Below are 5,412 nucleotides of genomic sequence, written 5' to 3'. Positions count from 1 at the left end.
GGTATAGAACCACTCGATTGTAAGCCTAAAACTAATATAACACTGTATATTAACCAACTGCAATTAAAATTGAAGAAAAAAGAAGAGCCTAAATCCTGATATCATTGAGCATGAGAATCAACCAAGCCTGAATCCTCTCTTACTTCTGTACAGGCTATAAGTGTGATATTGTATTTCTTCGTATTTAGGCCAGTGTGTTTCAAGTTTTCTGTTACTTGTAGCAAAAAAGCATCTCAACACCAGTTTCCATAGACTGAATGGGTAATACAATTAGCCACAAAAGTTCCACTGTTTCCACCGTTCCCATGATTGAAAAGTATTCATTCACAAAATATTCATTCACAATATTCATTCAGTCATTGAAGTATCCATACTATCTATCCCATTTATTCCATCAATCAAGAGATAATAAAAAAATATCACCAAGCATATTTTTTATCTTAAACAAGGATCTTTGTACTCTAAAAAAATGTTTTATATGGCTGATGATAATAAGAAATATGCTATTTTATGATTAGAGAAAGCCAACCCATTGTTAACATTGTAAGACTTTTCTCATTTATAAAGCATTTTTACACCTAAAAGAACCCAAAGCTAGGGGATCCCTGGGTGGTGCAGCGGTTTAGCGCCTGCCTTTGGCCCAGGGCGCGATCCCGGAGACCCGGGATCGAATCCCACATCGGGCTCCCGGTGCATGGAGCCTGCTTCTCCCTCTGCCTGTGTCTCTGCCTCTCTCTCTCTCTGTGACTATCATACATAAATAATAATAAAAAATTTAAAAAAAAACCCGAAGCTAGTATTTTTGTCCTGCCCAAGTTATACATAAGGAAACAGGGATTCTAAAACGGTAAGTAACCCATCTGCAGTCTTATGTCTATGAGGAGCTTACTCTAAGTCTTAAATCCAGCTCATCTGATACCAAGACGTCTTGTCTTCTTAGCTGCAAAGCCTGAGATCGAGTGAAACCTTATGCATTCCATATTCTGCCCATACTGCCAAAAAAAATTACACACCATTCTTAGGTAGCAAGGATGGGATCCTATGAAGAAATGAAACCCAAATAGAAGCATGGAGTAGTACAAATGAATCTCTAGGCCATTCTGGTAAGCAATTATACTTAAAAAGGCTGCTTTGAAAAAATAAAAAAAAAGGCTGCTTTGAGCAACACTGGAGTGTTCAACAGCCACCAACTTGCTTTCTGGAAATCATGTGCCGTGGGGAAGTTTTCATGAAATTTTCAAATAAACAAAAAAGTCCAACTTAACAAGCAGATTTTTTTCTTTTATTTAGGCTCACCCTGGGTTTACATTTCTGCATTGTTCCGTAATACTTTAATTGCCTTGGTGTTGTTTTTGTCTTATAATTCAAAGGGTAACACATACTTGAAACACACAATATGTAAAACAAAGATAAAAACAGTCTTTGAGGATTTTTCAAATGCTTATTGTAACATCAAAGAAGGCACGAATAAGTGAAAGCGCCGAGCGTGTTCCTGGTTGGGAAGACAATATTGCTAAGAAGTCAATTCCCCATAAATTAATATATGACTTCAGTGTCATTTCCAATTGGAATCTCAACAGGATTTATTTTTGTCAAAATAATTCTGTAGTTTATGTCAGTCAGGATTAAGTTGAGTTCTGAGTAATAGAAAAATCCAAAATAACAGTGGCAAAAACAAAATTTAAAAAAATATAAAAGCCTATTTCTCCCTCAAGTAAGTGTAGTCCAGAGGTGATGGCAAAGGGCTGGAATCATTCCTCTTCTCTCTGAGAACCTGGCTCCTCTCATCATCTTGCTCTGCCATTTCCAGACCTGGCTTCCACCTCTGATCCACGCTGTGTGCTCAAGCTCCAACAATGGTGTCTACATGGGGAAAAGAAAGGAAAAGGACAAGAACAAGCTCCTTTCCTTAAAGAACTCCTCCCAGAGGTTGGAGACACCACTTCCACTTAGAATCCGTTGGCCAGACACCGATCACGTAGCCACACTTCCAGGGAGATTTGGAAATGTAGTCACTATACTTGGCAGCAGCGCTCATCTTAACACTGAGCTTTAAATGCATAAAAGAAGGTGAGAATGGGTTTTGAAGAGCCACTAGCAATGTCTAACGCATCATTTGCCTTCTTATATACTAAACAGCTACAATTATTAAGGTATATCCATGCTTCCTGTAGAATAAAAGAACAGAGACGTAGATCAAAATATAAAGCACAAGAGTAGGAAAGAATTTAGTATATGACAAAAAGGGGCAGCTGAAATTACAATCCTGGGTTGGAGAAAGACTTTAAAGTACGACATCAATGTCAGAAACAATGAAATACTGCTAAATTTGACTATATAAAATTTAACACAGGATTCCTATACACAAGACCATCAAATAAAACAAAACAAAACTGAGAAGGGAAAAAAAAAATCCAACATAGGGGATGGGAAAAAAAAGTTAACTACTTCTAATATGTAAAGAGTTCTTTAAAACGAATGATGCCAGACCCCCACTTGCAGCGAGGATGGAGTAACAAAGATCAGGTTTATATTCTCCTACATGAAACAATTAAAGACCTGGACAGATATAGGACATAATAGTTTTCAATTGTACATTTGTGCATCACATGACAAAGGACAGTGATCCTTGGGGGACGAGACATAAGCAAGGTGAGCCTGAAAGTTGCCCCAGATAGAGGGCAACTACAACAACCTTGGTAGAGTTTCCAGACTGCAGCAGGGCCAGGGGAAAACCAAGTGGAGCCCAGGGTTAAGGAGACAGAGATGAGAGACAGGAAAGACCCAGGAAGCTGGTGTCCACAAGGCAGAGGACCTAGACGAGAGAGGTACACAAAGACGTTGGAGGAGATGTAGAAGATCCCCTCAAGGAGGCAAGAGTACTGCTCAGTGGATGTCTTTGAGGAAGCGACCTGAGCCTGAGGAATGAGGCACCAAAAGAATCTGAGGTCACAGCATTCGGAGCCCACAGAAGCAGTTGTGCCCATTCTTGTCAACTAAATTGAGAATCCAAGTAATTCATCAAGCAGGTGAGCCCTAGAACAAACGATGCCCTGCACCCTCCTAACAAATCCCAAAAGCAAGCCCGCAAGGTTCAAACCGTTTGCCGTTAACTACATCTCAAAACAAAGTTCAAGAACGTTCATAAGAGTGTAAAGACACGCAGCACCCGGTGAGTTAAAATACAAAATGTTCAGCATCTCTTAAAATTACGAGGCAGACCAAGAAGCAGGCAAATATGACCCAGGGTGAAGAAAAAAAAAGTCAAAACCAAAACTGACACAGGTGAAGGCATTAGCAGACAAAGACATGAAAGCAATTATTGTGACCCTACTCCATATGTTCAAAAGCTAGAGGAAAGACAGGATACGCTAAGTGGAGACACAAAAGATAATTTTAGAGACTCAAAATTCTACAGGTGCAAACTAAAATGCCTGGGATGGAATACAGACTGGATGGGATTAACAGCCAGTTAGACATTGCAGAAGAAAATATTAATAACCATTAATATTTTATGGGGTTTTCTTGAAACCTCCCATAAAATGTTATGGAAGGCACTATCCAAGATGAAAACTATAAACCCACCAATCTGAAGCTCAAAGAGCCTCCTACACAAGAAGGAAATTTACTTACAACCAATAATAAAGAGAAAAGTCTTAAAAGTAGACTTGACCCTCCGGGGCAGTACCGCAAAGGAGCCCGGCCTTCAGCCTGGCAGGCTCAAAAGGTGATTCTCCTGTGCCCTCCCTGTGATGGGAGCCAGAGAGCAGGAATGACATCAGTCAAGCTTCTGAGAGTCCTTCAAATAAACTCTGTGCTCAGGGCAGGGCATCTCACGCAGTTCACTCTGAGTAAGCGTTGCTCAGGAAACACCAAGCTTTGAGGTAGGCTGATCCTGAGTTTCCATTTTGTCATGATATTAGATCCAGGGTTGGACTTAGATAAATGAGTGTTCTGGCCACTTTTTGGATAATATTCTTTCATTTGCAGTTTATGAAAAGCCATTTGGACTGTTTTCAGTGGCAAGAATAGTTAACGCGGACCTGAGACAGAGCATGATGTACTTCCTCACTCCTTGGTTGTAAGCCTCCCAAAAGCACAGAGTGTTTCCTCCTTTTCACCTTTGAGAAGGACCATTGGACGTGGCAATATCTAGAGTGGAAGAGTTTTCTTCTGGTGATGCCAAAAGAAATAGATGGCGATGCCCTCAAAGGCTCAGGTATTGCCATTAAAAACCCTTTCCATGCCCAAGGTAGCAGCTGCATTGACTTTGGCCTCGACTTGGCCTCAGGACTTGGTTCAGGGATCCAGGATGGGGACCGCACCCTCTGTCAGCAAGCAACCCCACCAGGCCCAAAAGAGCCAACACTGCCAGGGCTCTCCTACTACCCATGGCCGTTGCTCAACAGCCAAGGTGAAGGAAAGGAAAGGAAAGAGCCATGGAGGGGCCTCCCCAGGAGGAAAGCCACACACATTTCCCTTCACACGAGCTGGAAAGGATGCTGCTTTCTTCTCTGGTTCCCACCAGGATCCAAGGACAACCTGCAAACACTTTCATGAATACTTTCCCTTGACCTTAGTCTCTCATAGGCCCCACTGATTTCTGGTTGAGAACAGAACCCCAAATCAAAGCACTAGCTGCCCTGTCTTAACCTGCCATTCATTTATTCTTTCAACAAATATTTCCTGAGCACTTATTATGAGTCGAGAACTCTATTGGGAATTCAGTGTGTGCAAAATCAGGTATGCTCTCTCCCCTCGGGAAGGGTGGGGGGTTTATAGTCCAGTGAGAGAGAAACACATGAATCAAACTATTGCACAAAATGATGTAAGATGGCACTGGCGATGGGCACGGTGAAATGTGCAGGTGGTATGAGAGCAGTTGAACAAGTGTGAGTGGGAAAAGGACCGATATTGGTGTTACGCACTTATGGCACATGAGTTATTTCATAATACGTGTTTGTCACATTTATGCAAACAGTGGCACATGAGGTTCAAATGAAACCTTGTGATTTTTAGCTGTGCGTCAACGGGACACTATCAAGAAAGATCTGTAGTCAGAAGACTCGAGCTTGTGTTCTAGCTCTGCCATTTGTTAGATACGTACTCACAGATAAGCTTTGCGTTCCTCTTCCCCTGTGTACAAAATATAAATAATAATACTATCTGTTCTCCCTAAATTACAGATTTATTGAAGAAATAAATGTGCAAAAGCCATCTATAAACTCTGTATGGTTTCAGAAAGATTCTTTTTTATGAACATATTTTTAATAATATAGGATCACATGGAACATATCACTTTGCAATCTAAGTTTCACTTAATAAAGGGGGGGAATAATAAGACCTAAAACTTTATCAGTGGTATATGTTGGTCAGTCCTTTAAAATTTTGGTCTCTTGTTGACAGATTCGT

At 40.9% G+C, this 5,412-nt stretch overlaps 1 long non-coding RNA gene across 1 annotated transcript; it reads right to left on the bottom strand.

The window, feature by feature from the left end:
* Positions 1–1,260: 1,260 nt before the first annotated feature.
* LOC119864672 lies at positions 1,261–3,886 on the bottom strand. Its single transcript, XR_005368371.1, has 2 exons — positions 3,634–3,886; positions 1,261–1,863 (listed from the first exon to the last, which is right to left on the bottom strand). It is a non-coding gene; the product is annotated as an uncharacterized LOC119864672 (long non-coding RNA).
* Positions 3,887–5,412: the final 1,526 nt, after the last annotated feature.

The sequence above is a fragment of the Canis lupus genome, chromosome 13 (genome assembly GCF_011100685.1).
Source record: "Canis lupus familiaris isolate Mischka breed German Shepherd chromosome 13, alternate assembly UU_Cfam_GSD_1.0, whole genome shotgun sequence".
In the NCBI taxonomy this organism is placed as follows: Eukaryota; Metazoa; Chordata; class Mammalia; order Carnivora; family Canidae; genus Canis; species Canis lupus.
This window is presented reverse-complemented; position numbering and strand designations above follow the sequence as displayed.